Source organism: Limulus polyphemus, unplaced genomic scaffold (assembly GCF_000517525.1).
Source record: "Limulus polyphemus unplaced genomic scaffold, Limulus_polyphemus-2.1.2 Scaffold3949, whole genome shotgun sequence".
Classification (NCBI taxonomy): domain Eukaryota; kingdom Metazoa; phylum Arthropoda; class Merostomata; order Xiphosura; family Limulidae; genus Limulus; species Limulus polyphemus.
In genome coordinates, this window is record NW_013669559.1 from 31,130 (window position 1) to 43,268 (window position 12,139).

Genomic DNA, 12,139 nt, shown 5'->3' on the forward strand with positions numbered 1-12,139 from the left:
CCCCCCCCCCTCTAATTACAGCGTCCGCCGAAGTACGGATATCAGTGTACAGTCTAAGTAGCTTGGCGCCATCACTATATCCAAACTACCGACCCCAGGGAAGCAAACACTTTTATTTCATTATTATTTTTCATTTTTAATACCAAGTGCCCATTGAAAGAAAGACTATCTTAACACTATTATTTTATTAGTATTGTGCACTGGAGGACTTTGGCGCTGGCCTTGACACAGCCTCTCCTCTCTCTCTCTCCAATAATCTCATCAGGGACCTTCTAGTAATAACGTCCAATCTAATATGATTTAAGTAGCATTTGTCCTTTTTACTTTTAAACACAGGATCTCCCTTTCAACTAGAAGCGCCTCGGTTGGGAGGGATCTGACGTAAAAAAATTCAGGTTTTACCCTATTTTGATTTTGATTTTGTTTGTTTGTTTGGAATTAAGCACAAAGCTACACAATGGGCTATCTGTGCTCTGCCAACCACGGGTATCGAAACCAGGTTTTTAGCGTTGTAAGTCCGCAGACATACCACTGTGCCACTGGGGTGCTCCTATTTTGATGAAACTTGTAAAATATTTAACATGCGACGTTGACTCTTTACAATTACCAAATCGGACAAATATTGACCGAGTTTCGACTGGTCACATAAACAGCAGAAACCCCATAGTTAATGACTTCTTCTAATACACCCTACGGGTCCATTACACAAACCTTCTTCTTTGCCCGTCGTTACTTCTATTTTTCAGACCAGAGCCCAACAGATACTAACAAGATAACTCCAAGCCCGGCTGACCGTGACAGGAACTTTGCTACTATTTGGCATGCCATTATCAGTTACTTGCACGTGCAAAGTTCGGAGATATTCTACAGTCAGTGTGGATGCAATCACGTTGGACTGTGTGGCAGCGTTTGTTGAGACAGATCCATCTCGTCAAGCTCAAAGTTGTTATATAGATACTCAAAATTAGGTTTGATTCTGACAGGGACAGCAGTGCTAGTAATAGTAGACAAATCATAATATCAAGAACAAGTTCTCTAACCTCAAAAAGACAATGGAGAAAGGTCGAACAGTTTAATTTAAGAATTAAAAAAAAATGAAATTATCAACTAGTGTATGTACCACTGCTGGTAAGTTGGTACGGTCCACCGAAACCATGTGTCTCTTTGACTGCTCATAATAACTCCAGACTGAAATATATATACCATCATATGGATTGAGTTTTGGATACAGCAGATTACAAATTTGTATGTAACATCTCCAAGAAACAATTAAGTTTATCGTTCCTTACCCAGACATCCCAAAACAATAATTTTTCTCCGGTGTTAAATGACAGCTTAAATTCCTATCTTTTTTAATTCACATGCAATGTTATATATATATACCAGTGTAAAGCTTACAAGACTACAGGTAGTCATACCAGGCCCAGTAGTATAGTAGTATATGCATTCATGGCTCCCATGACTGAAATACTTATTGACAAGCACATACAAACCGAAATTTTGGCTACTAAAGGATCTTTCATGCCAAAAAATTGCACCAAGACTCGGCGTTTCAGTGAGAGCTGTATACTAGACTCTTAAAGAGAGAATATGAAACAGGCACTGTTAATAATAACAGTGGTTGAATGTTACCTCGAGAACAGCAAGATGCATACAGCACGAAGTAGTCTCAATGAACCAAGATATTTAAGTGGGTTTCGGAAAATAAATGGCAAAATGTATATACTTGGAGAAGTGTTACTCTTCTTAGTTGGAACCAGATTCGAAGTGCTTGGAAACAATAGTTTGTTCGACTGTGAACTCTTCTTGGTTCGAACCAGATTCGAAGTGCTTGGAAACAATAGTTTGTTCGACTGTGAACTCTTCTTAGTTGGAACCAGATTCGAAGTGCTTGGAAACAATAGTTTGTTCGACTGTGAACTTTTCTTAGTTGGAACCAGATTCGAAGCGCTTGGAAACAATAGTTTGTTCGACTGTGAACTCTTCTTAGTTAGAACCAGATTCGAAGTGCTTGGAAACAATAGTTTGTTCGACTGTGAATTATTCTTAGTTGGAACCAGATTCGAAGTGCTTGGAAACAATAGTTTGTTCAACTGTGAACTCTTCTTAGTTGGAACCAGATTCGAAGTGTTTGGAAACAATAGTTTGTTCGACTGTGAAGAAGAGAGCAGTAAATGGTCAATGTACAACATTTACAGTGGAGAATGGTAAGAGATTACTACGTGTTTAGAGCTGCATCTCAGTCGAATAGTGAAGAGTAACACAGGACATTACAACATAACAAAGGAAATTATAACATCATACAGGACATTATAACATCATACCGGATAATATAACATCATACAGGACATTATAACATCATACCGGATAATATAACATCATACAGGACATTATAACATCATACCGGATAATATAACATCATACAGGACATTATAGCATAACACAGGACATTATTAAACAATCGTAAATTGATAAACTGCATGATAGTGTGAAAACAAGGTGTAACGTTCTGCTTAAAGCAAAGGACCCACATACAAAATATAATTGCGGTGTTCACCATCTTCACGTATGTTTTGTATTTTCTGTGATAACGTTTTGAACCATTAATAACATCGCCATCTACATACCATTTCTGGTTTTTGACTCCTGCACGCGTATTGCTCGTGTATTTCCATAATCATTTCCACTGCTGTATAAATACACACCTATATCTATCAATCATACCTATGCTTCTAATATTTGCATGCCATGTTACCATAATTAAATGCACTGTTCTCAAGAACCCATACACACATTCTTTATATCTTATAACCAACTTGGATATAAACTGAACTTAGGTTTTCTCGAAAAGTACGATAATACACCATAAAACTGAAAATTTCACAACGCTCCAGTTTTGATTTCCAAGATTGGTATTACAAAACTGTTCCGTGATAGTGCTCGAGAAACCGAGTTGTTCTACAGGAAGTTTCAAAATAAATTCTATGGAAAATTTAAAGTTGTTCCAATCACCACTTACTCCACTGTATCGAATACTGTGTGAATTGTTCATTTCAACCATATCAGTGAACAAACGTAGATCATGTTTGTTCGTTAACCACAAAGTTACACAATGAGCTATCTTTGCTCTATTCACCGCGGATATCAAAACCCAAATTTCAGTGTTATGAGCCCTCAAACTTATATCGCTGAGCCACCAAAGGGTAAAGAGACGAGTAACCTTAAAACTTTCTAGACTAATTCAATTTTATAGTAAAAGTATATGATCAATGAATCATTTTCTTTCACTCAACGTCAGATTTACATCCATTACAAACTGATATGCTTTGCCTTACCATTCACAATAACAGGCACTTTTGTTAACGTAGAGGGTGGTGGATTTACGTCGTTGAAAAACGTTATACAGACAATTCTTATTTCACAATAAAACGAAATCAGTCGTTTCGATAGAAAAACAAAAAATTACATTCTCACCCAACTACTAAAAACCTGTTATATTTCAAGAGGGTACTGCTCCCGAAAGTAATATAACAAGTGTGAATATGTGTTCCATTTCCATTTCAAACGGTGATACGGAAATGATTTATAAAACAACGAAACGTAATATTGTAGGCCTGAATTATACGCCCAGTAAAAAAAGAAAGCAAGCATATAACGAGATTCGTGTTTTGTTTTTTTTACAAGACATTTGTTTGTTTGTTTTTGAATTTCGCGCAAAGCTACACGAGGGCTATCTGCGCTAGCCGTTCCTACTTTAGCAGTGTAAGACTAGAGGGAAGGCAGCTAGTCATCACCACCCACCGCCAACTCTTGGGGTACTCTTTTACCAACGAATAGTGGGATTGACCGTCACACTATAACGCCCCCACTGCTGAAAGGGCGAGCATGTTTGGTGGGACGGGGATTCGAACCCGCGACCCTCAGATTGCGAGTCGAGCACCTTATCCACCTGGCATTGCCGTACAAGACATTTAATGTACTACTGACTCCCAAACAAAACTAGTATTAAATAGATTACATTCCTGGATAATTAGACGGCAAGATCACTGTTGTTGAACCTATAAACATGAAATCACTTACATTTGTATAGAAAGAGGTAGGTGTTGAGAAGATCTGTAATATTAGAAATGCCTGTAAGTAAAGGGATTCGCTTATGATCTCACTCTACATATTTCATCACGTTCATATCAAGATGGATTAGGGTTTCCAAGTTACGCAACAACTTCTTTAAAAAAAAACTAACAGCAATGCTTTTAAACTACACACAAGAAATCGGTTAATGATTACACCGGAAACTTACGTTGCCTTATGTTTGACTGAAAGTTGTTTCTATTTTTATCATTAGTTTGATTTATAAAGGAGTAACTGTCCACTCAGTCATCCTGTACATCAATAGTTATAATATAGTAACTGTCCACTCAGTTGTCCTGTACATCAGTAATTGTAATAAGGTAACTGCCCACTCAGTCGTCTTGCACATCAGTAATTATAAAGGAGTAACTGTCCACTCAGTCATCCTGTACATCAATAGTTATAATATAGTAACTGCCCACTCAGTCGTCTTACACATCAGTAATTATAAAGGAGTAACTGTCCACTCAGTCATCCTGTACATCAATAGTTATAATATAGTAACTGTCCACTCAGTCGTCCTGTACATCAATAGACATAATATAGTAACTGTCCACTCAGTCGTCCTGTACATCAGTAATTGTAATAAAGTAACTGCCCACTCAGTCGTCTTGCACATCAGTAATTATAAAGGAGTAACTGTCCACTCAGTTATCTTGCACATCAATAGTTATAATATAGTAACTGCCCACTCAGTCGTCTTGCACATCAGTAATTATAAAGGAGTAACTGTCCACTCAGTCATCCTGTACATCAATAATTATAATATAGTAACTGTCCACTCAGTCATCCTGTACATCAATAATTATAATAAAGTAACTGCCCACTCAGTCATCCTGCACATCAACTGAGTGGGTAGTTACTTTACTACAATTATTGATGTGCAAGTGGGCATTTACATTGATGTGCAAGATGACTGAGTGGACAGTTACTTTATTATAATTATTGATGTGCAACGTAACTGAGTGGACAGTTACAATGTCTTGCACATTAATAATCATTACCGAATTAACAGTGCTTCACTTTTTATGTAGGCTACATACGTTCAACTTGTTTAGAAAACAGAACTTTGTGTTATTCAGTTTGAAAACTATTTCCCATCAACGAAAATATCGATTACTTTACTCAATCAATACACGTCTGTGCTGCTGGTATCAGTCGCCACTAATCTAGCCGCTTGTTTAATATCAGAAATGCCCAGTTGGTTTAATTAGAGGACGATTTTAATTGTTCAGTCGCTAGACTGCTTGCTATTCGCTAAATCAATGTATTTAAGTACTAACAAAAACAGAATGATTTAGTTCTTAATTGTAAAATTGTAAAGACAACAAATTGTATCTTTTCAACCGTTAAAATAATACACTTTGATGATATTATCTTATTATTTCATCCTGATTGATGTTCTTCGAGTTAATAGAGAAATGCTTGCTCCTGACCAAATCAAGTACTGTTTCCTTAGTTTGAATCTAGTTTCTAATTTCATGCTCTGTTTAGCAGACGCCAACTTACAACCTTCCACGGATCTGATTTTATTAATAATACTGTCCGATTAAAGTTATGATTTAAGAGATAATTTTTATTTCTAATTGTAATAAAGATTAGTACTGTCTCTCAAGTATCGGCCTTTAGTGTCTCAGAACCTCTGTCATTCAAAATGTCTGTGAGAGTGACGTAAATATAACTGCGGTATCATTACGAAATACTCACTAAGCACCTTCGCAGGTCCCCCTAGTGGAACAGCAGTAAGTCTTCGAATTTACCACGCTAAAATCAGGGGTTCGATTCCCCTTGTTGGACACGGCAGATAGCTCGATGTGGCTTTGCTATAAGAAAAACACACACACACTCACACACACATACACAGACGGCTTTTTCATTACATTATATTGACACATAAAACTTTATTTAGCTACCAAAAGATGGCGCTAAATTAGTTATAAATTTAAAATGTTCGTAATGATAAGAATAAGTTTGCTTGTTTTCAGTACTATTGGGTATCACACTCTTAATTCGTAAGCAGTTATTTACTTACCTTCATTGTAGATGGTGATACATAATGATTGAAGGTATTGTGTTTGTTTGTAAAGGGGTTGGGGACTTCGCAAAAGTGCTATCTTCAGTTTTTTGAAAGTGTTAATACAGATATAAACCTCCAATAAATACAACTTACGATCCAATGTTTTCGTCACAGTGAATAAGGTATATACACATTTATATGTATAATCACGAACAACAATATATTCAGACGTAGCTGCTCGAAATGAAATCAAGATACAGCTGCTCGTGCAGATTGTGAGATGTTAAACACTAGCGAGAGCGCGCTGATAACTACTGTCTCATTCAACCTACTCCATCTATGCTCTCGAGATAAGACGTAAATTTTAAGTGTTTTATCGAGAGAAAAAATCCTTTAGGACTTTTAAAATAAACGAATAACAAACGTACTTTAGTGATGTAAGCTAAAAATGGCAATATTCCTTAATTTTTGGAACAACTTTCAGAAAATAGTTTCAAAAGTAAAATACAATTTAGTTTTTTTTTATGTTTGATATATACGAAAGTGAATGCGGAATAATCCAGACATTGGGGAAAAAAATAAAAATTCGAACGAAAATGCCAAAGCTCGAATCCTTGCCTTGGCTTGAAACAGATTGCGTTATTGCGTGTGTTGGTGAAAATGTCACTATTTCATCAGAGAAGTATTGAAACAACAGAATAAAAATTCTTGGGCTCAATCTCGTCTGTTTCAAGAATGGTAAATAACGTGACTATGAATGATAGGAATTTTTGAAATCTATGAATCAACTTAGTTATCCAGATTACTACTATTTGCATCGAATATATCGCTAGCGATATTCAACCTTTATAATACATCGATTGACGTAATTACTCAATTTTGGATATTTTTCACAAACTATACAAAAATTAATTACTTATTTATGCGAGAACGAATAAAAAAAAACCTATTTATCAGATATGGGAGAAGATCAAATAACCTTTCTTTATAAGCTGTCTGTACGCAGAAATAACTCTGTGAAAATTATTTTTGCCTCAAATACCACTTGTTCTAATTATTATAACCACAAACTGGAATAACACAAACGCAGCTCCTAATACGCGTTTGTTTGTTTCATAATTTCCACAATATTTCCCGTCCCACCAAACATGCTCGCCCTTTCAGTCGTGGGAGCGTTATAACGTAACGATCAATCCCACTATTCGTTAGTAAAAGAGTAGCCTAAGAGTTGGTTGTTGGTGGTGATGACTAGCTGCCTTCCCTCTAGTCTTACACTGCTAAATTAGGGACGGCTAGCGCGGATAGCCCTCGTGTAGCTTTGCGCGAAATTCATAACAAACCAAACCAAACCAATTTCCACAATGCTACAGATGGGCTATCTGCGTATAGCCGTTAATAATTTTGGACTCATAAACTTAAGGAGTAGGCAACTAGCCAACAGCGTCTATCGCCAACTCATAGGTTACTCTTGTCTAATCGAAAAATGTGTTTAAGGCTCCTCAGCGTAGAGCGAATTTTGGCGGCAATGGGCCACAAGCCATTAATTCTTGGAGTCACTGTCGGGGCACGCTAACCACATAACCACGCATGGCGCATTAATAAAATAACTTTACTTATATTTCAAATGTAAATATACGAGAAAAACTAATTATTAAGTTTGTTTAGCTTAATAACTGATTACCTAAGGCGTAAGTTGCTGAATTAGTTACGGTGGCAAAAATCAATAGGCCTATCACGAGTTCATTGTGTGCAAAAAAATTGTCACGTTTTACAAAAATAATCAAGGAATCGCCTTGTAATATTTAAATGTTATGGTATCTATGCTTTTATAGAACTTTTTATAGATTTTACTAACAATACCATTGCAAGGACTGTAATAGTAACACTGCAATAAATTTGTTTGAAAATGCCACACCCACATTTGATAATATGATAGATTAGATTTACTTATGATACCGCTGTATAATGCTTTAATTGTAAGGAGCTTTAAAGCAAGTCTTCGAAATTCATATTACACAGGCGCCACACATCCAAACTTTGAATACTAATTGGTATACATATATATTTTAACACCGTTGCCATTTCCAGAGTGCGCGGCAGTCCTGTCACCTGGTGGATGTTTATGAAGCATCTACACGCGTGCCAAGTAATGGATATCTTCATGAGATGCTTTTATAATTCACTTCTTAAAACAATGACTTGTCATTTAAAAATGGAATAAAAACATTTGTTGGGATAAGAGAAGAAATTTGACTACCAAAGATAAGACAATGACAAAAAAAGGCTTACCAATTATTCACATACAAGCAGAGACCCGCAAAATATCTGCGGTCAAATTAGTATCGTTATTGCAACAGTAGTTCTTTAAATACAGGATTTCTAGAGTAATCCAAAATAATTGTAATCGTCAACATTGAAGTAAGTCTACTTGTCTTAGGCCTAACATTACGTAAGCATTTATTAAATACGGCCTAAATTTGATAAAGAGATAAATTAACACTGTAACATCTGTACGTTTTTTGCTTTAGTTTTTAGTTAGGGTTAAACTTTACCGTATATAATACTATCAATAAATAAACTTATAATGTTATTCTACAACCTAACGTTAGACGTTTTTAAAACTTCGATAAACTTTTAATATGTTGTTGTACAAAATATCTGTTCAAGTATAATGACGTCCATCTTTCGTTTACATCCTTTGAAATACAATTCGCGCATGCGCATTTAGTTTTCAGGACAAAAAAACGAACAAAACAACTGAGTATTATTATAATAATAGATGCTAATCCAGAAAAAGTAATTATCTGTACTATTAAGAATTTAGGTAAGCACTACAATCGTGCAGTGTGGTATTTTAGAATGCATTTTCTTATTTCAAATACACGAAAAAACAAAAACAGTTTTATTGTAATTCCGATATATATTGCATTCGTTCACCAATAAGATCATAAACATAGTTTGGAAGTTCATTGCTTTTTTCATACCTGTTTAACTTTCGATAGCAATTACTGAATTCACGAACCTGGAAAATAATAATTTCAACGTGTAATGAATCTTAAAGCATATTATTAATATGAAAACACGATTAACGAAAGAAAGTATTTATTGTAACAAAAGTAGAATTTTTATTATTTAATATGCACAAAGAAAGAGGTAGTTAACATAAATATTTGATTTACAAAATTAAGAAAAAAGAAGTCAAATGAGATTTTAATGTCTCTACTAACTCATTAATTTTTTTCTCTAAAGCTATGCAAATTTCCATCGATAAGTTCTAGTAAACTCTCATAAACACCAGGAGTCTCTTTACTGAATTATGCACCGAATGTATTATCGATGCCTGAACATTATACGAATGTAAATTAAAGAAAATTATGCTGAAAGAAACGAAGGTATAGAATAGAAGTGTCCACTTTTTATTCTCCAAATTGCCAAATGCTAAGAGCCATTCGGCCATTTTTGTAATGACAAAGTTTAAAAATGTTAGCTGTGAATAAAGTATAAACAACTTACTGCGTCGTTTTTGTTTTTTTATCTTCTTTCATTATTTTGAAAGTAGGAAAAATTCACGTCGTGTTAAACAATAGCAAACCGAATTTGTTGAAATTTATAAAACGGATCCGTTTCGGACAATTTACTCTTTGCAAAAACAATTTTCTTTAGGAAATTACTGAACAGATTAAAGTACAAAGTATTTATTTTTTATCTTTTTATGCTATTCCTTTTCGAAACAATAACTTTGGTCGAAAAACATCACTGTATAGTAAGCATATATAACTCAACACAAAAGAATATAACATGAACTTTATGAGCAAGACTAACGATAGCCGCGCACCATTTTGGAGAAAGAAAATACAAACTTATTAATTAATAATTAAGTCTACTAAGTAACACCGTTGACGGTCTCTTTACATCAAGTTCCTTCATTCATTATTACGTTTTTTGTTGTTGTTGTGTTTTTTTTTTTGCTAATTTTCAGGAACCTTTCTGTTAGTGTGGTTTAAGTAATCCTCGAAACTAGCAACAGAAATTGAGATGGAGTGGAGCTCGGTTTTAGATTCAGAACAGCTTTATGTTATTGAAGTTATAATTCAAGAAATAATTGATATCTATTTTGTTTTGATGACAATCAAGCATAAAGTAACGAATCAATAGTCCCACGTGCATGTAGGCGATGATCAAATATTATAGATGTATCCGTCATATGTTTTTAGTGTCATAAAAACAAGATTAAATAAAAGAAAAAAATCGAAAAAAATTCTAACAAATCTGTGAAACGAAAAATGAACCGTCTTTTGCTGTTACTAGAAAGTTATATAATCTATGACTATCTACCCAGCCAACAAGTTGTTTCGAGGAGCTTACTGAACCAATTTTTATTAAATGTGGTGGAAGAACTCGTGTGGACCCTTGAAAGATCGACTGTAAACGAATAAGTAATCAGACAAACAGTTAAAGTTTCTACTGATTTCAACTTTACAACCGTAATACTGTGATTGAAGGCTCAACTGAGCAAGGACGTTGGTAATAAAGTTTTTGAAGCCGATACCAAACGAAAGTGACGTTTAAAACCGTGCGAAACACGGGCATCTTTAAATCGAAACGACGGCTCATGTGCTACGACTCAAAAATAGTGTGATAGGGCGGCCCATGCTCCCATATATAAAAATAGTTTTCTAAACCCGGCATTGCCAAGTCATCTTTGCTAGTCTAATATAAACAAACTTAAAAACAGATAAACATTGTGCAATAATAAAATTTAATTTTTTAATGAAAAAAAAATACATATGAGAGTATATAATTACAGGGGTAATTAAGCTTCATTTACCTATCAAAGAAAATGAAGAAATTTTGTCCTGTAATAAAATTAGTCTTGAAATGAGCTCTTTTGGTGTTTGTCGCGTGATATGTTTTCGTATTAATTTCTAGTAAACTAAAAGTTAACGTTTTTAATGTCTGTTTCTTTGTGATATTCTATACAATTTACAGGAGAACTCAATGTTTAAAACTAGTTGATAAATCGAACATATGGAATGCTCGCGAAATAAATGTTTCATGAAAAATTTAAATTCTACCACGAATCACAACTAATATATAACTTTAAAAGTGTTACACAAATGCTTGCAAAACAAAGTTTAAAACGCGACAAAACTTTGTGACAGTATTTATTAAAACAAACGAACAATAACAACAAAAACTTGAGGAAAAACCCAAACACTTTATCGCTTAGAGAACACACCAAGTAGAGATTTAAATGGTTTAGTAACGTTAATTAATCAGTATTTCATTCTACGTAAGCGCCATGTTCCCTACAGTTATGTTTGGTAAACTTTACTATCTAAGCTGAAAACCAATAACGAAACATCTTAAAGACTCTGGCAACTAACAACGATAAATCAAAAACGTATTTATGGTCTATAAAAAAAGAGACTGTAAAACAGAGAGAGAAAGACTGCTATGTAAAACACTAAATAAAAAATAAAAGTCCATCAAAAAATCTGAATATAGGTATTCGTACCTTGGTAAATCCATAGTACAATCAGTGGGTTTAGACAGAAGAAGAATGAACGGATTTAACTACCCGTGGAAAGGCCACAAATGAAACATCGGCAACCATTTTACTGGGGAAAAAAATTCTTATTTTTAAATCAAACGTACATAAACCTTTATGTTTAAAAGACGAATATGCGCATAAAGTGCATTAATCAAGATCGATAAAAACCGACAGTTGGAATTTCTCGTCGTTGCTCCAGAGAGACTCTTTTTATGGCAACTTTGAAACCAAATTAAAATAACTAAATACAGCCTTTGGGAAACATTATTCCCTAAGCTGTCTCTACACGTTTTTTTGTGATGTATACATTTGTTATTCCAAACGTTTATATGACGTAATTTTAAGTGATCCCAATTGAGAATTTCTACGTGAACTCTTAGAGATCCGGTAGAGCAAAATCTTGTTTTCACTTTTTTAACGCAAAGATAACGCAATGG

At 34.5% G+C, this 12,139-nt stretch overlaps 1 protein-coding gene across 1 annotated transcript in view; it reads right to left on the reverse strand.

Moving 5' to 3' along the window:
• The window catches only part of LOC106470333 (leucine-rich repeat and immunoglobulin-like domain-containing nogo receptor-interacting protein 3), a 37,079-nt gene extending 31,123 nt beyond the window's left edge, over positions 1-5,956 (reverse strand). The window contains exon 1 of the mRNA XM_013930884.2: positions 5,839-5,956. The gene's annotated coding sequence lies outside the window, so the exon portion shown is untranslated. The remainder of the gene's footprint in view (positions 1-5,838) is intronic.
• Positions 5,957-12,139: the final 6,183 nt, after the last annotated feature.